The following is a 22,849-nucleotide window of genomic DNA, read 5'->3' as shown; positions in this document are numbered from 1 at the left end:
ATTGCGCCATAATGGACACGTAATCTTCCGTGGCCATGCCTACAGGTCCATGCGTCTGTTGTCAGGTGCACCTTTGTACTCACAGATTGCCAGAGTGCATGGACAATGCGGTCTTCTACATGCTGGTGGAGGGTTGGGATGGCTTTTCTCGCAAAAGAAGTGTCGACTGGTTAGCTTGTAGCGTGGTACAGCGTAGTCCATCATGGCCTTATTAATAGTAAATAAAATATATAACTAGGCTCTATGAACTTTTAAATAGGTTCCAGGGGTACACGGGCAGCATTGGTGTGGTCAGTGGAGGAGTATTGCAAGTAGGGGCTGCAGACAGGCTATCAAAGGCCTAAAATAACAAACAGTAGGCAGTCATGGCAGTTTTACATCGGTTACATGGATACACAGGCAGGCACTCCAGGCAGCATTGTGGTCAGTGGAGGAGTATTGCAAGTAGGGGCCGCAGACAGGCTATCAAAGGCCTAAAATAACAAACAATAGGCTCATGGCAGTTTCACAGCGGTTACATGGATACACGGGCAGGCAGCTTGGTGGTGGTGAGTGGAGGAGTATTTAAAGTAGGGACCGCAGACAGGCTTCAAAGGCCTAACATAAGAAAATGGGCTGGCTGTAGGCACTTTATAATTGGTTCCAGGGGTACACGGGCAGCAGTGGTCTGGTCAGTGGAGGAGTATTTAAAGTAGGGACCGCAGACAGGCTTCAAAGGCCTAACATAAGAAAATGGGCTGGCTGTAGGCACTTTATAATTGGTTCCAGGGGTACACGGGCAGCAGTGGTCTGGTCAGTGGAGGAGTATTAAAAGTAGGGACCGCAGACAGGCTATCAAAGGCCTAACATAACAAACAATAGGCTCATGGCAGTTTCACAGCGGTTACATGGATACACGGGCAGGCAGCTTGGTGGTCAGTGGAGGAGTATTTAAAGTAGGGACCGCAGACAGGCTATCAAAGGCCTAAAATAACAAACAATAGGCTCATGGCAGTTTTACAGCGGTTACATGGATACACGGGCAGGCAGCTTGGTGGTCAGTGGAGGAGTATTTAAAGTAGGGACCGCAGACAGGCTTCAAAGGCCTAACATAAGAAAATGGGCTGGCTGTAGGCACTTTATAATTGGTTCCAGGGGTACACGGGCAGCAGTGGTCTGGTCAGTGGAGGAGTATTTAAAGTAGGGACCGCAGACAGGCTATCAAAGGCCTAAAATAACAAACAATAGGCTCATGGCAGTTTTACAGCGGTTACATGGATACACGGGCAGGCAGCTTGGTGGTCAGTGGAGGAGTATTTAAAGTAGGGACCGCAGACAGGCTATCAAAGGCCTAAAATAACAAACAATAGGCTCATGGCAGTTTTACAGCGGTTACATGGATACACGGGCAGGCAGCTTGGTGGTCAGTGGAGGAGTATTTAAAGTAGGGACCGCAGACAGGCTATCAAAGGCCTAAAATAACAAACAATAGGCTCATGGCAGTTTTACAGCGGTTACATGGATACACGGGCAGGCAGCTTGGTGGTCAGTGGAGGAGTATTTAAAGTAGGGACCGCAGACAGGCTTCAAAGGCCTAACATAAGAAAATGGGCTGGCTGTAGGCACTTTATAATTGGTTCCAGGGGTACACGGGCAGCAGTGGTCTGGTCAGTGGAGGAGTATTTAAAGTAGGGACCGCAGACAGGCTATCAAAGGCCTAACATAACAAACAATAGGCTCATGGCAGTTTCACAGCGGTTACATGGATACACGGGCAGGCAGCTTGGTGGTGGTGAGTGGAGGAGTATTTAAAGTAGGGACCGCAGACAGGCTTCAAAGGCCTAACATAAGAAAATGGGCTGGCTGTAGGCACTTTATAATTGGTTCCAGGGGTACACGGGCAGCAGTGGTCTGGTCAGTGGAGGAGTATTTAAAGTAGGGACCGCAGACAGGCTATCAAAGGCCTAACATAACAAACAATAGGCTCATGGCAGTTTCACAGCGGTTACATGGATACACGGGCAGGCAGCTTGGTGGTCAGTGGAGGAGTATTTAAAGTAGGGACCGCAGACAGGCTATCAAAGGCCTAAAATAACAAACAATAGGCTCATGGCAGTTTTACAGCGGTTACATGGATACACGGGCAGGCAGCTTGGTGGTCAGTGGAGGAGTATTGCAAGTAGGGGCCGCAGACAGGCTATCAAAGGCCTAAAATAACAAACAATAGGCTCATGGCAGTTTTACAGCGGTTACATGGATACACAGGCAGCTTGGTGGTGAGTGGAGGAGTAGTGCAAGGAGTGTCTGTCCCAGTACTCCCAAAATATAAATAGATGTTAATGTCTCGCAAAACAACCAAAACAAAAAAAAAAGGTGGCATACTTAGGTACAGGGGTGGGCTCATCTACTGAGTTTCTGACATAGTAATTTGGCAGTAACTATTTAATGGTGCCAATATAGGACACAGACACAGACTACTTTAAGTTGCATCATAGATGTCTACAAATTTGTATTGTCAGTGCCAGACATTGAATGATGTCAGCGAATAGACTAAAGATTGGTGGAGCTGTGCGACATAATTTTGCACGTGGTAGAGCACATTTTGAGCTGGGGTAGGGGGGAACTCTCTTGAGGCCGGCGGGACCGCCCCAGGGCCCCTCATGTTACAACGGTGTGTCTGACGTTGGGTGCGCACCACCACCGCCAGAGACACTACATTGTACTATGAGGGACCCAGTAGCAATGCCGTCAACCAAAAGCGAGCACACCCACCTCTTCAGACAAACAGCAGTCTCACGGGTGCTTGCGCCAAGTCGCGATACCACGGCCCCGTGTGGGGAGTTTTGCCATTTAGGGAGGTGTAAACATGTCGTATGCTGTACAATCAGCTGCAGCAAATTAGACATTAGAAAAGTAATTCACAGGCAAGAGCTTTTCATAGGAAAGCTAGGTGTCGGCCGGGCAAGGTGGGGCAAAAGATTTCGAAATCCAGTTGTGGTTCATTTTAATGAATGTTAGATCGTCAACATTTTGGGTAGCCAGACGAGTCCTTTTTTCGGTTAATATTGAACCTGCAGCACTGAATACTCTTTCTGATAGGACACTTGCTGCCGGGCAAGCAAGCTCCTGCAATGCATATTCTGCCAATTCTGGCCAGGTGTCTAATTTGGAGGCCCAGTAATCAAATGGGAATGACGGTTGAGGGAGAACATCGATAAGGGATGAAAAATAGTTAGTAACCATACTGGACAAATGTTGTCTCCTGTCACTTTCAATTGATGCAGCAGTACCTGTCCTGTCTGCGGTCATAGCAAAATCACTCCACAACCTGGTCAGAAAACCCCTCTGTCCAACGCCACTTCTGATGTGTGCACCCCTAACACTCCTAGTCTGCTGCCCCCTGGAGCTCGTGTGAGAACGATCACGTGCGCTGTGTGCTGGGAATGCCTGAAGCAAACGGTCAACAAGAGTTGATTGTTTGGTTGCTAATATTAGTTCCAAGTTCTCATGTGGCATAATATTTTGCAATTTGCCTTTATAGCGTGGATCAAGGAGGCAGGCCAACCAGTAATCGTCATCGTTCATCATTTTCGTAATGCGTGTGTCCCTTTTTAGGATACGTAAGGCATAATCCGCCATGTGGGCCAAAGTTCCAGTTGTCAAATCTCCGGTTGTGATTGGTTGAGGGGCAGTTGCAGGCAAATCTACGTCACTTGTGTCCCTCAAAAAACCAGAACCCGGCCGTGACACGCAACCAAATTCCTGTGCCCCCGGGAAAGGTTCGGCATTAAAAATATACTCATCCCCATCATCCTCCTCGTCCTCCACCTCCTCTTCGCCCGCTACCTCGTCCTGTACACTGCCCTGACCAGACAATGGCTGACTGTCATCAAGGCTTTCCTCTTCCTCTGGTGCAGACGCCTGCTCCTTTATGTGCGTCAAACTTTGCATCAGCAGACGCATTAGGGGGATGCTCATGCTTATTACGGCGTTGTCTGCACTAACCAGCCGTGTGCATTCCTCAAAGCACTGAAGGACTTGACACATGTCTTGTATCTTAGACCACTGCACACCTGACAACTCCATGTCTGCCATCCTACTGCCTGCCCGTGTATCCTCCCACAAATAAATAACAGCACGCCTCTGTTCGCACAGTCTCTGAAGCATGTGCAGTGTTGAGTTCCACCTTGTTGCAACGTCTATGATTAGGCGATGCTGGGGAAGGTTCAAAGACCGCTGATAGGTCTGCATACGGCTGGCGTGTACAGGCGAACGTCGGATATGTGAGCAAAGTGCACGCACTTTGAGGAGCAGGTCGGAGAACCCAGGATAAGTTTTCAATAAGCACTGCACCACCAGGTTTAAGGTGTGAGCCAGGCAAGGAATGTGTTTCAGTTGGGAAAGGGAGATGGCAGCCATGAAATTCCTTCCGTTATCACTCACTACCTTGCCTGCCTCAAGATCTACTGTGCCCAGCCACGACTGCGTTTCTTGTTGCAAGAACTCGGACAGAACTTCCGCGGTGTGTCTATTGTCGCCCAAGCACTTCATAGCCAATACAGCCTGCTGACGCTTGGCAGTAGCTGGCCCATAATGGGACAACTGGTGTGCAACAGTGTCATCTGCCGATGGAGTGGTTGGCAGACTGCGTTCTGTGGAAGAGCTGTAGCTTCTGCAGGAGGACGAGGAGGAGGAGGAGGAGGGGGTGCGAACGCCTACAGCCAACTGTTTCCTAGACCGTGGGCTAGGCACAACTGTCCCTAAATTGATGTCGCCTGTGGACCCTGCATCCACCACATTCACCCAGTGTGCCGTGATGGACACATAACGTCCCTGGCCATGCCTACTGGTCCATGCATCTGTAGTCAGGTGCACCTTTGTACTCACAGATTGCCTGAGTGCATGGACGATGCGCTGTTTAACATGCTTGTGCAGGGCTGGGATGGCTTTTCTGGAAAAAAAGTGTCGACTGGGTAGCTCGTATCGTGGTTCAGCGTACTCCATCAGGGCTTTGAAAGCTTCGCTTTCAACTAACCGGTAGGGCATCATCTCTAACGAGATTAGTCTAGCTATGTGGGCGTTAAAACCCTGTGTACGCGGATGCGAGGATAAGTACTTCCTTTTTCTAACCAGAGTCTCATGTAGGGTGAGCTGGACTGGAGAGCTGGAGATCGTGGAACTTTCGGGTGTGCCGGTGTACATGGCAGACTGAGAGATGGTTGGAGACGGTATTGTTTCCGCCGGTGCCCTAGATGCAATATTTCCTCCTACAAAACTGGTGATTCCCTGACCCTGACTGCTTTTGGCTGGCAAAGAAACCTGCACAGATACTGCCGGTGGTGCGGAAAATGGTGGCCTTACAGTGACGGAAGGGATGTTGCGTTGCTGACTAGCTTCATTGGCCGAGGGTGCTACAACCTTGAGGGACGTTTGGTAGTTAGTCCAGGCTTGAAAATGCATGGTGGTTAAGTGTCTATGCATGCAACTAGTATTTAGACTTTTCAGATTCTGACCTCTGCTTAAGCTAGTTGAACATTTTTGACAGATGACTTTGCGCTGATCAGTTGGATGTTGTTTAAAAAAATGCCAGACTGCACTCTTCCTAGACTCGGATCCCTTTTCAGGGATTGCAGACTGAGCTTTAACCGGATGGCAACGCTGTGCTCCAACAGGTTTTGGCTTTGACACGCGTTTTGGTCCAGATACGGGCCCGGCAGATGGAACCTGTTGCGATGTTGATGCCTGCTGCGGCCCCTCCTCCACCTCCGCTTCTGAACTACTGCCGCCTGCACCCTGTTCCCCCAATGGCTGCCAATCGGGGTCAATAACTGGGTCATCTATTACCTCCTCTTCGAGCTCGTGTGCAACTTCGTCTGTGTCACTGTGTCGGTCGGTGGTATAGCGTTCGTGGCGGGGCAACATAGTCTCATCAGGGTCTGATTGTGGATCTGTACCCTGAGAGGGCAATGTGGTGGTCTGAGTCAAAGGAGCAGCATAGTACTCTGGCTGTGGCTGTGCATCAGTGCACTCCATGTCAGAATATACTTGTAATGGGCATGGCCTGTTAAATGTTTCACTTTCTAAGCCAGGGACGGTATGTGTAAAGAGCTCCATGGAGTGACCCGTTGTGTCGCCTGCTGCATCCTTCTCTCTTGTTGTAGTTTTTGCTGAGGAGGACAAGGAAGCGACTTGTCCCTGACCGTGAACATCCACAAGCGACGCGCTGCTTTTACATTTACCAGTTTCGGAAGAGGAGGCAAAAGAGCTAGAGGCTGAGTCTGCAATGTAAGCCAAAACTTGCTGTTGCTGCTCCGCCTTTAAAAGCGGTTTTCCTACTCCCAGAAAAGAGAGCGTTCGAGGCCTTGTGTAGCCTGACGACGAAACTGGCTCCACAGCTCCAGACTTAGGTGGAATATTTTTATCCCCACGACCACCTGATGCTCCACTACCACTACCATCATTACCAGCTGACAATGAACGCCCACGACGACCTCTTGCACCAGACTTCCTCATTGTTTTAAAATCTTAACCAAAGTAACTTTATTTGTTGCTGTCAAACAACTTACACGGTGAGCTATAACTTCAGTATGATTTCAATATCCCTTAACAGGTTGGTGAGACCACAAGGAAAATCAGGCACAATGTTACACACTCTGTTTTCTGTGGCACAAAATCACAGAGATGACACACACGCAGGACTGTCACTCAAGCACTAATGTCAATATTAATCTCCCACCTAATTTATTTATTTTTTTTTCTCAGGGAGACTTTAGAAACCAAATAATATTAAAAAAAAAAAAAAAAAAAGGCTTTCTATGGCCCACAATTAGAGAGAGAGAGGTGGCACAACCAGGAGTCAAGACTGGCGCACAAGCTGAAAGGGCAATATTACTCTCCCACTGTTTTTTATGTTTTTTTTGTTTTTTTCAGGGAGACTTTAGAAGCCAAATAATATTAAAAAAACCCAAAAAAAAAAAGGCTTTCTATGGCCCACTGAATGAGAGGGAGAGAGGTGGCACACCCAGGAGTCAAGACTGGCACACAAGCTGAAAGGGCAATATTATTCTCCCACTGTTTTTTTAGGTTTTTTTTTTTTTTTTCAGGGAGAATTAGAAACCAAATAATATTAAAAAAAAAAAATAAATAGGCTTTCTATGGCCCACTGAATGAGAGGGAGAGAGGTGGCACACCCAGGAGTCAAGACTGGCACACAAGCTGAAAGGGCAATATTACTCTCCCACTGTTTTTTTAGGTTTTTTTTTTTTTTTCAGGGAGACTTTAGAAACCAAATAATATTAAAAAAAAAAAAAAAAAAAAAAAAAAAATAGGCTTGCTATAGCCCACTGAATGAGAGATAGCACACACAGCAGTGGCACACAAGCCCTGACTGAGGCCAATATTTTTCTCCCACTGATTGATGTAGTGTTTTTGTGTTGAGGTAGAATTTAGAACACAAATCACGGAAAAAATAAATAGGCTTTCTATGGCCCACTGAATGAAAGGGAGAGAGGTGGCACACCCAGGAGTCAAGACTGGCACACAAGCTGAAAGGGCAATATTACTCTCCCACTGTTTTTTTATGTATTTTTTGTTTTTTCAGGGAGACTTTAGAAACCCAATAATATTTAAAAAAAAAAATAAATAGGCTTTCTATGGCCCACTGAATGAGAGGGAGAGAGGTGGCACACCCAGGAGTCAAGACTGGCACACAAGCTGAAAGGGCAATATTATTCTCCCACTGTTTTTTTAGGTTTTTTTTTTTTTTTTCAGGGAGAATTAGAAACCAAATAATATTAAAAAAAAAAAATAAATAGGCTTTCTATGGCCCACTGAATGAGAGGGAGAGAGGTGGCACACCCAGGAGTCAAGACTGGCACACAAGCTGAAAGGGCAATATTACTCTCCCACTGTTTTTTTAGGTTTTTTTTTTTTTTTTCAGGGAGACTTTAGAAACCAAATAATATTAAAAAAAAAAAAAAAAAAGGCTTGCTATAGCCCACTGAATGAGAGATAGCACACACAGCAGTGGCACACAAGCCCTGACTGAGGCCAATATTTTTCTCCCACTGATTGATGTAGTGTTTTTGTGTTGAGGTAGAATTTAGAACACAAATCACGGAAAAAATAAATAGGCTTTCTATGGCCCACTGAATGAAAGGGAGAGAGGTGGCACACCCAGGAGTCAAGACTGGCACACAAGCTGAAAGGGCAATATTACTCTCCCACTGTTTTTTTATGTATTTTTTGTTTTTTCAGGGAGACTTTAGAAACCCAATAATATTTAAAAAAAAAAAAAAAAATAGGCTTGCTATAGCCCACTGAATGAGAGATAGCACACACAGCAGTGGCACACAAGCCCTGACTGAGGCCAATATTTTTCTCCCACTGATTGATGTAGTGTTTTTGTGTTGAGGTAGATTTTAGAACACAAATCACGGAAAAAATAAATAGGCTTTCTATGGCCCACTCAGTGAGAGATGGCACACACAGGGATGGCACTGTAGCAGAAATGCCAATCTTAATCTCCCACAAAAAAAAAACAAAAAAAAAAAAAAAAAACTGTCCTACAATTACTATCTCCCTGCAGTAATGTAAGCCAGGTATGGCAGGCAGCAATAGGAGTGGACTGATGCACAAATTAAATAAAAAGTGTGGACAAACAAAAAAGATAGCTGTGCAGAAAGGAAGGAACAAGAGGATATGTGCTTTGAAAAAAGCAGTTGGTTTCCACAGTGGCGTACACACAGCAATACAGCTATCACGGAGCCTTCTAGGGCAGCCCAATGAGCTACAGCGCTGAGGGGAAAAAAAAAAAAAAATAGCTTCCACAGTCCCTGCACACCGAAGGTGGTGTTGGACAGTGGAAATCGCTGCAGCACAAGCGGTTTGGTGGTTAGTGGACCCTGCCTAACGCTCTCCCTGCTTCTGACGAAGCGGCAGCAACCTGTCCCTAAGCTCAGATCAGCAGCAGTAAGATGGCGGTCGGCGGGAACGCCCCTTTATAGCCCCTGTGACGCCGCAGACAGCAAGCCAATCACTGCAATGCCCTTCTCTAAGATGGTGGGGACCAGGATCTATGTCATCACGCTGCCCACACTCTGCGTTCACCTTCATTGGCTGAGAAATGGCGCTTTTCGCGTCATTGAAACGCAACTTTGGCGCGAAAGTCGCGTACCGCATGGCCGACAAGCACAGGGGTCGGATCGGGTTTCATGAGACGCCGACTTAGCCAAAAGTCGGCGACTTTTGAAAATGATCGACCCGTTTCGCTCAACCCTATTGTTGGCTATGAAGTGGACGTTTGAGGAGTGGCGACATTGGCTTGAGGGAGCTAAGTGTTATGACCTGGTGGTTAAGAGGCCACACTGATATGACCTGGTGGCTAAAACGCAACATGGAATGAGCTCTGAGTAGGTGGTAACTCTACTGACCGCAGTCCCTAATCCTAACAACATCACTAGTAATAGCCGTGGGACGTTCCTGACTCTCCCTAGACACCTCTTCACAGCCTAAGAACTAGCTACCCCTAAAGAAGGAAATAGAAATCTATCTTGCCTCAGAGAAAACCCCAAAAGGAAAGATAGCCCCCCACAAATATTGACTGTGAGTGGAGAGGGAAATGACATACACAGAAATGAAATCAGATATCAGCAAAGGAGGCCAATACTAAACTTGATAGACAGAGAGAAAAGGATACTGTGCAGTCAGTATTAAAAACTACAAAATCCACGCAGAGTTTACAAAAATGAACTCCACACCGACTCACGGTGTGGAGGGGCAAATCTGCTTTCCCAGAGCTTCCAGCTAGCCTGAATATGACATAGTGACAAGCTGGACAAAAAGAGACATATTTGCAGAGCAATAGAGTCCAAAGAAAATGGACAAACAAGAACTAGCAAAAACTTATCTTTTGCTGACAAGGACAGGCCATATGAGAAATCCAAGGAGAGAACCAAATCCAACCTAAGACATTGACAGCTGGCATGAACTAAAGCCCAGAGCAGGTTTAAATAACAAACCCAGGCAAGGCGATTAGTGAAGGCAGCTGCTACAGCTACCTAAAGGAGCAGCAGTTCCACTCGAAACCACCAGAGGGAGCCCAAGGGCAGAACTCACAAAAATACCATTAGCAACCACAGGAGGGAGCTCCAGAACGGAATTCACAACAGTACCCCCCCTTGAGGAGGGGTCACCGAACCCTCACCAAAGCTCCCAGGCCGATCAGGACGAGCCAAATGGAAAGCATGAACCAAATCGGCAGCATGAACATCGGAGGCAACAACCCAAGAATTATCCTCCTGGCCATAACCCTTCCACTTGACCAGATACTGAAGCTTCCGCCTCGAAAAACGAGAATCCAAAATCTTCTCCACCACATATTCCAATTCCCCCTCAACCAACACCGGAGCAGGAGGATCAAAGGAGGGAACCATAGGTACCACATATCTCCGCAACAAGGATCTATGGAACACATTATGAATGGAAAAAGAAGCTGGAAGGGCCAAACGAAAAGACACCGGATTGATAATTTCAGAAATCTTATAAGGCCCAATAAAGCGAGGCTTGAACTTAGGGGAAGAAACCTTCATAGGAACATGACAAGAAGACAACCAGACCAGATCCCCAACACGAAGCCGGGGACCAACACACCGACGACGGTTAGCAAAACGTTGAGCCTGTTCCTGAGACAATGTCAAATTGTCCACCACATGAGTCCAAATTTGCTGCAACCTGTCCACCACAGAATCCACACCAGGACAGTCAGAAGGCTCAAGCTGTCCTGAAGAAAAACGAGGATGAAAACCAAAGTTACAAAAGAAAGGCGAAACCAAGGTAGCCGAACTAGCCCGATTATTAAGGGCAAACTCGGCCAACGGCAAAAAGGTAACCCAATCATCCTGATCAGCAGACACGAAGCATCTCAAATAGGTTTCCAAGGTCTGATTGGTTCGCTCCATTTGGCCATTTGTCTGAGGATGGAATGCTGAAGAAAAAGATAAATCAATGCCCATTCTAGCACAAAAAGACCGCCAAAACCTAGAAACGAACTGGGAACCTCTATCAGACACAATATTCTCCAGAATACCATGCAAACGAACCACATGCTGAAAAAATAATGGAACCAAATCAGAGGAGGAAGGCAACTTAGGCAAAGGTACCAAATGGACCATCTTAGAAAACCGGTCAGAAACCACCCAGATGACAGACATCTTCTGAGAAACAGGAAGATCAGAAATAAAATCCATGGAAATATGCGTCCAGGGCCTCTCAGGAATAGGCAAGGGCAAAAGCAACCCACTGGCACGGGAACAGCAAGGCTTAGCCCGAGCACAGGTCCCACAGGACTGCACAAACGAACGCACATCCCGCGACAAGGAAGGCCACCAAAAGGACCTAGCCACCAAATCTCTGGTACCAAAAATCCCAGGGTGACCAGCCAACACCGAACAATGAACCTCAGAAATTACCCTGCTAGTCCATCTATCAGGAACAAACAGTTTCCCCACTGGACAGCGGTCAGGTTTATGAGCCTGAAACTCCTGAAGTACCCGCCGCAAATCAGGGGAGATGGCGGAAAGAATCACCCCCTCCTTGAGGATCCCAGCCGGCTCAAGAACCCCCGGAGAATCAGGCAAAAAACTCCAAGAAAGGGCATCAGCCTTCACATTCTTAGATCCCGGAATATACGAGACCACAAAATCAAAACGGGAGAAAAACAGAGACCACCGAGCTTGTCTAGGATTCAACCGCTTAGCAGACTCGAGGTAAATCAGATTTTTATGATCAGTCAAGACCACCACGCGATGCTTGGCTCCCTCAAGCCAATGTCGCCACTCCTCAAATGCCCACTTCATAGCCAACAACTCCCGATTGCCGACATCATAATTACGCTCAGCAGGCGAAAACTTTCTGGAGAAGAAAGCACATGGTTTCATCAAAGAGCCATCAGAATTTCTCTGAGACAAAACGGCCCCTGCCCCAATCTCAGAAGCATCAACCTCAACCTGAAAAGGGAGAGAAACATCTGGCTGACGCAACACAGGGGCAGAAGTAAAACGACGTTTAAGCTCCTGAAAGGCCTCAACAGCCGCAGAGGACCAATTCATCACATCAGCGCCTTTCTTTGTCAAATCGGTCAGAGGCTTCACCACACTAGAAAAATTAGCAATAAAGCGACGATAAAAATTAGCAAAGCCCAAAAATTTCTGAAGGCTCTTTACAGATGTAGGTTGAGTCCAATCATGAAGGGACTGGACTTTAACAGGGTCCATTTCAATAGCCGAGGGAGAAAAAATGAAACCCAAAAAAGAAACCTTCTGAACTCCAAAGAGGCACTTAGACCCCTTCACAAACAACGCATTAGCACGAAGGACCTGAAACACCATCCTAACCTGCTTCACATGAGACTCCCAATCATCGGAAAAAAACAAAATATCATCCAAATACACAATCATGAATTTATCCAGATAATTCCGGAAGATATCATGCATAAAGGACTGAAATACCGATGGAGCATTAGAGAGCCCAAATGGCATCACAAGATATTCAAAATGGCCTTCGGGCGTATTAAATGCTGTTTTCCATTCATCACCTTGTTTAATACGCACGAGATTATACGCCCCTCGAAGGTCGATTTTAGTAAACCAACTGGCACCCTTAATCCGAGCAAACAAATCAGAAAGTAAAGGTAAAGGGTACTGGAATTTGACCGTGATCTTATTGAGAAGGCGATAATCTATACAGGGTCTCGAGGAGCCATCCTTCTTGGCAACAAAAAAAAATCCCGCTCCCAACGGTGACGAAGACGGGCGAATATGCCCCTTCTCCAAGGACTCCTTTATATAACTCCGCATAGCGGCATGCTCTGGCACAGACAGATTGAAAAGTCGGCCCTTAGGGAACTTACAGCCAGGAATCAAATTAATGGCACAATCGCAGTCCCTATGAGGAGGCAGGGAACTGGACATGGGCTCATCAAATATATCCTGGAAATCCGACAAAAACTCAGGAACTTCAGAAGAAGGGGACGAGGAAATGGACATCAAAGGAATATCACTATGTATCCCCTGACAACCCCAACCAGTTACAGACATAGATCTCCAATCCAGCACTGGATTATGTACCTGTAACCATGGAAAACCTAGCACAACAACATCATGCAAATTATGCAACACCAAAAAGCGAATATTTTCTTGATGTGCTGGAGCCATGTACATGGTTAACTGTGTCCAGTACTGAGGTTTATTCTTGGCCAATGGCGTAGCATCAATCCCCCTTAAGGGAATAGGGCTCTGCAAAGGCTCCAAGGAAAAACCACAGCGCTTGGCAAATTCTAAGTCCATTAAGTTCAGGGCAGCGCCAGAATCCACAAATGCCATAACAGAAAAGGACGACAATGAGCAAATCAGGGTAACAGACAAAAGAAATTTAGGCTGCACAGTACTAATAGTAACAAACCCAGGGACCCTCTTAGTACGCTTAGAGCAATCAGAAATGGCATGAGCAGAATCACCACAGTAAAAACACAGGCCATTCTGACGTCTGAATTTCTGCCTTTCTGCTCTAGTCAAAATCCTATCACATTGCATAGGCTCAGGACTCTGCTTAGAGGACACTGCCATATGGTGCACCACCTTGCGCTCACGCAAGCGCCGATCAATCTGAATGGCCAAAGACATTGACTCATTCAGACCAGCAGGCGTGGGAAACCCCACCATAACATCTTTAAGGGCTTCAGAAAGACCCTTTCTGAAAATCGCAGCCAGGGCATACTCATTCCATTTTGTGAGCACAGACCACTTTCTAAATTTCTGGCAGTATACTTCGCTGCTTCCTGACCCTGACACAGAGCCAGCAAAGCCTTCTCCGCCTGATCCACAGAATTAGGCTCGTCATACAGCAATCTGAGCGCTTGAAAAAATGCGTCAATATTGAGCAATGCAGGATTTCCTGGCTCAAGGGAGAATGCCCAGTCCTGCGGGTCGCCACGCAGCAAATAAATAACAATCTTCACCTGCTGAATGGGATCACCAGAGGAACGGGGTCTCAGAGCAAAAAACAATCTGCAATTATTTTTAAAGTTCAAAAATTTAGATCTATCTCCAGAAAACAAATCAGGAATAGGAATTCTAGGCTCTAATACCGGAGTCTGGACAACATAATCTTGAATACTCTGTACCCTTGCAGCGAGTTGATCCACGCACAAGGACAGACCCTGAACCTCCATATCAGTACCAAAATCCTGAACCTCCCAGAGATTTAGGGGAAAAAAAGACAAAACAAGCTACAAAGGAAAAAAAAATGACTCAGAACTTTCTTTTCCCTCTTTTGAGATGCATTTAACACATTGTGGGCCAGCTGTACTGTTATGACCTGGTGGTTAAGAGGCCACACTGATATGACCTGGTGGCTAAAATGCAACATGGAACGAGCTCTGAGGAGGTGGTAACTCTACTGACCGCAGTCCCTAATCCTAACAACATCACTAGTAATAGCCGTGGGATGTTCCTGACTCTCCCTAGACACCTCTTCACAGCCTAAGAACTAGCTACCCCTAAAGAAGGAAATAGAAAGCTATCTTGCCTCAGAGAAAACCCCAAAAGGAAAGATAGCCCCCCACAAATATTGACTGTGAGTGGAGAGGGAAATGACGTACACAGAAATGAAATCAGATATCAGCAAAGGAGGCCAATACTAAACTTGATAGACAGAGAGAAAAGGATACTGTGCGGTCAGTATTAAAAACTACAAAATCCACGCAGAGTTTACAAAAATGAACTCCACACCGACTCACGGTGTGGAGGGGCAAATCTGCTTTCCCAGAGCTTCCAGCTAGCCTGAATATGACATAGTAAACAAGAACTAGCAAAAACTTATCTTTTGCTGACAAGGACAGGCCATATGAGAAATCCAAGGAGAGAACCAAATCCAACCTAAGACATTGACAGCTGGCATGAACTAAAGCCCAGAGCAGGTTTAAATAACAAACCCAGGCAAGGCGATTAGTGAAGGCAGCTGCTACAGCTACCTAAAGGAGCAGCAGTTCCACTTGAAACCAGCAGAGGGAGCCCAAGGGCAGAACTCACAAAAATACCATTAGCAACAACAGGAGGGAGCTCCAGAACGGAATTCACAACAGCTAAGCACCGTATTGTGGTCTTGACCGATCATAAAAATCTGATTTACCTCGAGTCTGCCAAGCGGCTGAATCCTAGACAGGAACGATGGTCCCTTTTCTTTTCCCGTTTTGATTTCGTGGTCTCGTATCTTCCGGGTTCTAAGAATATTAAGGCTGATGCCCTCTCTAGGAGTTTTTTGCCTGATTCTCCTGAGGTCCTTGAACCGGTCGGCATTCTGAAAGAAGGGGTGGTCCTTTCTGCCATTTCCCCTGATTTACGACGGGTTCTTCAGGAATTCCAGGCTGACAAACCTAACCGCTGTCCAGTGGGGAAACTGTTTGTTCCTGATAGATGGACTAGTAGAGTAATTTCTGAGGTTCATTGTTCTGTGTTGGCTGGCCATCCTGGTATTTTTGGTACCAGAGATTTGGTTGGTAGGTCCTTTTGGTGGCCTTCTTTGTCGCGGGATGTGCGTTCTTTTGTGCAGTCCTGTGGGACTTGTGCGCGGGCTAAGCCTTGTTGTTCCCGTGCTAGTGGGTTGCTTTTGCCTTTGCCGGTCCCTGAGAGGCCCTGGACGCATATTTCTATGGATTTTATTTCAGATCTTCCGGTTTCCCAGAGGATGTCTGTTATCTGGGTGGTTTGTGACCGGTTCTCTAAGATGGTCCATTTGGTGCCTTTGCCTAAATTGCCTTCCTCTTCTGATTTGGTTCCGTTGTTTTTTCAGCATGTGGTTCGTTTGCATGGTATTCCGGAGAATATTGTGTCTGACAGAGGCTCACAGTTTGTTTCTAGATTTTGGCGAGCCTTTTGTGCTAGGTTGGGCATTGATTTGTCTTTTTCCTCCGCATTTCATAATCAGACAAATGGCCAGACCAAGCGAACTAATCAGACTTTGGAAACTTATTTGAGATGCTTTGTGTCTGCTGATCAGGATGATTGGGTGGCTTTCTTGCCATTGGCCGAGTTTGTCATTAATAATCGGGCTAGTTCGGCTACCTTGGTTTCGCCCTTCTTTTGTAATTTTGGTTTTCATCCTCGTTTTTCTTCAGGGCAGGTTGAGCCTTCTGACTGTCCTGGTGTGGATTCTGTGGTTGACAGGTTGCAGCAGATTTGGGCTCATGTGGTGGACAATTTGGTGTTGTCTCAGGAGGAGGCTCAGCATTTTGCTAACCGTCGTCGGCGTGTTGGTTCCCGGTTTCGGGTTGGGGATTTGGTCTGGTTGTCTTCCCGTCATATTCCTATGAACCTTTCTTCCCCTAAGTTTAAGCCTCGGTTTATTGGTCCTTATAGGATTTCTGAGATTATCAATCCGGTCTCTTTTCGTTTGGCCCTTCCGGCCTCTTTTGCCATCCATAATGTTTTCCATAGATCTTTATTGCGGAAATATGTGGTGCCCATTGTTCCCTCTGTTGATCCTCCTGCCCCTGTGTTGGTTGATGGGGAGTTGGAGTATCTGGTTGAGAAGATTTTGGATTCTCGTTTTTCGAGGCGGAAGCTTCAGTATCTTGTCAAATGGAAGGGTTATGGCCAGGAGGATAATTCTTGGGTTTTCGCCTCTAATGTCCATGCTGCTGATTTGGTCCGTGCCTTTCATCTGGCTCGTCCTGATCGCCCTGGGGGCTCTGGTGAGGGTTCGGTGACCCCTCTTCAAGGGGGGGGTACTGTTGTGAATTCTGTTCTTGGGCTCGCTCCGGTGGTTGTTTGTGATAGTGCAGTTGTCTCTGGGTTGTAATCCGGGCAGGTGTTTCTGCTGATTGCAGCTCTATTCGGTATTTAGGTGTGCTGGATTCATTAGTCAGTGCTAGGGTTGAGCGAAACGGGTCGGCCATTTTCAGAAGTCGCCGACTTTTGGCAAAGTCGGGTTTCATGAAACCCGAACCCTGTGTGGGGTCGGCCATGAGGTCGGCAATCTTCTGAATCTGGTATCGGAATTCCGATACCGAGTTCCGATATGTTTGCGATATCGGAAATCGGTATCGGAATCCACATTTCAGTGTAAAATAAAGAATTAAAATAAAAAATATTGATATACTCACCTCTCCGGAGGCCCCAGGACATCGCCGCTGGTAACCGGCAGCCTTCTTTGCTTAAAATGAGCGCGTTCAGGGCCTTCCATGACGTCATGGCTTCTGATTGGTCGCGGCCGCCCATGTGACCGCCACGCGACCAATCACAATCCGTGACGTAATTCTCAGGTCCTAAATTCCTAATTTTAGGAATTTAGGACCTGAGAATTACGTCACAGCTTGTGATTGGTCGCGTGGCGGTCACATGGGCGGCCGCGACCAATCACAAGCCGTGACGTCATCTAAGGCCCTGAACGCGCTCATTCTTAAGAAGGAAGGCTGCCGGAAAGAAGCAGGGCGCGTCCGAGGGTGAGTATATACCTAATAGGAATATACTCACCCTCAGCTTCTTTCCGGCAGCCTTCCTTCCTAAGAATGAGCGCGTTCAGGGCCTTAGATGATGTCACGGCTTGTGATTGGTCGAGGCCACCCATGTGACCGCCACACGACCAATCACAAGCCGTGACGTAATTCTCAGGTCCTAAATTCCTAGAATTAGGAATTTAGGACCTGAGAATTACGTCATGTGTTGTGAATTTGGATTCTGGGCTCCCCCGGTGGCCGCTTGTGGAATTGGACTTGTCATCCTCTTTCCTGTTTCACCTGGTTCCATCAGTAGTGGGTGTCGCTATTTAAGCTCATTTCTCTGGTGGTTTCTTGCCGGTCAACAATGTTATCTGATGCCTCTCAGTGCTTGTTCCTGCTTCTGACAACTACTAGATAAGTTGGACTTTTGTCCATGTTTCGTTTTGCCTATTTGTTCCAGTTCACAGCTGAAGTTTTGTTACTGTGTCTGGAAAGCTCTCGTTGATCAGGGATTGCTACTCTGGCGTTATGAGTTAATGCCAGAGTTTAAGGTAATCTCTGGATGGTGTTTTGTTAGTGTTTTTCTGCTGACCATGAAAGTATACTATCTGTCTTCTGCTATCTAGTAAGCGGACCTCAAATTTGCTAAGACTATTTTCCTGCTGCGTTTGTTGTTTCATCTGAACTCACCGTCATTATATGTGGGGGGCTACTGTCTTCTTTGGAATATTTCTCTAGAGGTGAGCCAGGTCTTATATTTCCCTCTGCTAGCTATTTAGGTCTTAGGCCAGAGCTGGGCATCTAGCGATAAATAGGAAATGCTACCTGGCTATTTCTAGTTGCGCGGCAGGCTTAGTTCATGGTCAGTATAGTTCCATCTTCCGAGAGCTTGTCCCTCTATAGGCTTGCTATGATCTCTGCCTGCAGAGATCATGACAGTTTGACCGGCCGATAAAGTGTTAAAGACCCAGGTTGAGAAAGGAGAGTTATAAGAAGTCTGCTGGAATTTTTTTTTTTTTTTTTTTTTTTCCAGTTTGCCTTGCTGCAGTCTTTTTTCTCTCTCTCCTCCTAATCTCTGTATGGCTCTGTGTGCACCTGACAATAATGGATCTTCAGAGTGTAACTGCGGGTTTGAATAATCTCATCACGAAAGTACAAAATTTACAAGATTTTGTGGTACATGCTCCAGTATCTGAGCCGAGAATTCCTTTGCCGGAGTTCTTCACAGGGAATAGAGCTAGCTTCCAGAATTTCCGAAATAATTGTAAGCTTTATTTGTCCCTGAAGTCTCGTTCAGCTGGAGACCCTGCTCAGCAGGTTAGGATTGTGATTTCCTTGCTCAGGGGTGACCCTCAAGATTGGGCCTTCTCATTGCCAGCAGGGGATCCTGCATTGCGCGATGTGGATGCGTTTTTTCTGGCCTTGGGCTTGCTTTATGAGGAACCTCATTTGGAACTTCAGGCAGAAAAAACTTTGATGGCACTATCTCAGGGGCAAGACGAAGCTGAGGTTTACTGCCAAAAATTCCGTAAATGGTCTGTGCTTACTCAGTGGAATGAGTGCGCCTTGGCGGCAACTTTCAGAGAAGGTCTCTCTGATGCCGTTAAGGATGTTATGGTGGGGTTCCCTGTGCCTGCAGGTCTGAATGAGTCCATGACAATGGCTATTCAGATTGATAGGCGTCTGCGGGAGCGCAAACCGGTGCACCATCTGGCGGTGTCTATGGAAAAGACGCCAGAAAGTATGCAGTGTGATAGAATTCTGTCCAGGAGCGAGCGACAGAATTTTAGACGGAAGAATGGATTGTGCTTCTATTGTGGGGATTCTACTCATGTTATATCAGCATGCTCTAGGCGTACAAAGAAGCTTGATAAGTCTGTTTCCATTGGCACCATTCAGTCTAAGTTTATTTTGTCTGTAACCCTGATTTGCTCTTTGTCATCCATTGCCACGGACGCCTATGTTGACTCTGGCGCCGCTCTGAGTCTTATGGATTGGTCCTTTGCCAATCGTTGTGGTTTTGATTTAGAGCCTTTGGAGACTCTTATTCCTCTGAAGGGGATTGACTCCACCCCATTGGCTAATAATAAACCACAATACTGGACACAAGTAACCATGCGTATCAATCCGGATCACCAGGAGATTATTCGTTTCCTGGTGCTGTATAATTTACATGACGATTTGGTACTGGGATTGCCATGGTTGCAGTCTCACAATCCAGTCTTGGACTGGAGAGCAATGTCTGTGTTGAGCTGGGGATGTAAGGGTATTCATGGGGACTTACCTTTGGTTTCTATTTCGTCGTCCATTCCCTCTGAAGTCCCTGAGTTCCTCTCTGATTATCAAGACGTCTTTGACGAACCCAAGCTTGGGTCGTTACCTCCGCACCGTGAGTGCGATTGTGCCATAGATTTGATACCGGGTTGCAAATATCCAAAGGGTCGTTTGTTTAATCTGTCTGTGCCGGAACACGCTGCTATGCGGGAATATATAAAGGAGTCTTTGGAAAAGGGACATATTCGTCCATCTTCTTCTCCCTTGGGAGCTGGGTTTTTCTTTGTCTCAAAAAAGGACGGCTCTTTGAGACCATGTATTGATTATCGGCTTCTGAATAAGATCACTGTTAAGTATCAATATCCGTTGCCATTGCTTACTGATTTGTTTGCTCGTATAGAGGGTGCTAAGTGGTTCTCTAAAATTGATCTTCGTGGGGCGTATAATTTGGTGCGGATCAGGCAGGGGGATGAGTGGAAGACCGCATTTAATACGCCCGAGGGCCACTTTGAGTATTTGGTCATGCCTTTTGGTCTTTCTAATGCCCCTTCAGTTTTCCAGTCTTTTATGCATGATATTTTCCGCGATTTTTTGGATAAATTTATGATAATATATCTGGATGATATTCTGATTTTTTCTGATGACTGGGACTCTCATGTCCAGCAGGTCAGGAGAGTTTTTCAGGTTCTGCGGTCTAATTCTTTATGTGTGAAGGGGTCTAAGTGCGTTTTTGGGGTCCAGAAAATTTCCTTTTTGGGGTATATTTTTTCTCCCTCTTCCATTGAGATGGATCCCGTCAAGGTGCAAGCTATTTGTGACTGGACTCAGCCCTCCTCTCTTAAGGGTCTTCAGAGATTTTTGGGCTTTGCCAACTTTTACCGCCGATTTATTGCTGGTTTTTCGGATGTCGTTAAACCACTGACTGATTTGACCAGACATGGCGCTGATGTTGCTAATTGGTCCCCTCATGCTGTAGAGGCCTTTCAGGAGCTTAAGCACCGTTTTGCCTCTGCCCCTGTGTTACGTCAGCCTGATGTGAATCTGCCTTTTCAGGTTGAGGTTGACGCTTCGGAGATCGGAGCTGGGGCAGTGTTGTCGCAGAAAGGTTCCGACTGCTCCGTCATTAGGCCTTGTGCCTTCTTTTCTCGCAAATTTTCGCCCGCAGAGCGGAATTATGATGTTGGGAATAGGGAGCTTTTGGCCATGAAGTGGGCGTTTGAGGAGTGGCGCCATTGGCTGGAGGGGGCTAAGCATCAGGTGGTGGTATTGACTGACCACAAAAATTTGATTTATCTTGAGACTGCCAGGCGCCTGAATCCTAGACAGGCGCGCTGGTCTTTATTTTTTTCTCGCTTTAATTTTGTGGTGTCATACCTACCGGGTTCTAAGAATGTTAAGGCAGATGCCCTTTCTAGGAGTTTTGACCCGGACTCTCCTGGTAATGCTGAACCCACAGGTATCCTTAGGGAGGGAGTAATTTTGTCGGCCGTTTCTCCTGATCTGCGGCGGTCCTTGCAAGAGTTTCAGGCGGATAGACCGGATCGTTGTCCGCCTGATAGACTGTTTGTTCCGGATGATTGGACCAGTAGAGTCATCTCTGAGGTACATTCTTCGGCATTGGCAGGTCATCCCGGAATTTTTGGTACCAGGGATTTGGTGGCAAGATCCTTCTGGTGGCCTTCCCTGTCACGAGATGTGCGAGTCTTTGTGCAGTCATGTGACATTTGTGCTCGGGCCAAGTCTTGTAGTTCTCGGGCTAGCGGACTGCTGTTGCCCTTGCCTATTCCTAAGAGGCCTTGGACACACATCTCGATGGATTTTATTTCAGATCTGCCTGTTTCCCAGAAGATGTCTGTCATCTGGGTGGTCTGTGACCGTTTCTCTAAAATGGTCCATTTGGTTCCTCTGCCCAAGTTGCCTTCTTCTTCTGAGTTGGTTCCTCTGTTTTTTCAGAATGTTGTCCGATTGCACGGTATTCCTGAGAATATTGTTTCTGACAGAGGTACCCAATTTGTGTCTAGATTTTGGCGGGCATTCTGTGCTAGGATGGGCATAGATTTGTCTTTTTCATCTGCTTTTCACCCTCAGACTAATGGCCAGACCGAGCGGACTAATCAGACCTTGGAGACATATCTGAGGTGTTTTGTCTCTGCTGACCGGGATGATTGGGTTGCTTTTTTGCCATTGGCAGAGTTCGCCCTCAATAATCGGGCCAGCTCTTCCACCTTGGTGTCCCCGTTTTTCTGTAATTCGGGGTTTCACCCTCGATTTTCCTCCGGTCAGGTGGAATCCTCGGATTGTCCTGGAGTGGATGCGGTGGTGGAGAGATTGCATCACATCTGGGGGCAGGTTGTGGACAATTTGAAGTTGTCCCAGGAGAAGACTCAGCGTTTTGCCAACCGTCATCGTCGTGTTGGTTCTCGGCTTTGTGTTGGAGATTTGGTGTGGTTGTCTTCTCGTTTTGTCCCTATGAGGGTCTCTTCTCCTAAGTTTAAACCTCGTTTCATCGGCCCTTATAGAATATTGGAGATTCTTAATCCTGTTTCTTTCCGTTTGGACCTCCCTGCGTCCTTTTCCATTCATAACGTTTTTCATCGGTCGTTATTGCGCAGGTATGAGGTACCTGTTGTACCTTCAGTTGAGCCTCCTGCTCCGGTGTTGGTTGAGGGTGAGTTGGAGTACGTTGTGGAGAAAATTTTGGACTCTCGTGTTTCCAGACGGAGACTCCAGTATCTGGTCAACTGGAAGGGTTACGGCCAGGAGGATAATTCTTGGGTCAATGCATCTGATGTTCATGCTTCTGATCTTGTTCGTGCCTTCCATAGGGCTCATCCTGGTCGCCCTGGTGGATCTGGTGAGGGTTCGGTGCCCCCTCCTTGAGGGGGGGGTACTGTTGTGAATTTGGATTCTGGGCTCCCCCGGTGGCCGCTTGTGGAATTGGACTTGTCATCCTCTTTCCTGTTTCACCTGGTTCCATCAGTAGTGGGTGTCGCTATTTAAGCTCATTTCTCTGGTGGTTTCTTGCCGGTCAACAATGTTATCTGATGCCTCTCAGTGCTTGTTCCTGCTTCTGACAACTACTAGATAAGTTGGACTTTTGTC

This window comes from Ranitomeya variabilis, chromosome 2 (genome assembly GCF_051348905.1).
Source record: "Ranitomeya variabilis isolate aRanVar5 chromosome 2, aRanVar5.hap1, whole genome shotgun sequence".
Classification (NCBI taxonomy): domain Eukaryota; kingdom Metazoa; phylum Chordata; class Amphibia; order Anura; family Dendrobatidae; genus Ranitomeya; species Ranitomeya variabilis.
Note: the sequence above shows the minus strand (reverse complement) of the source record.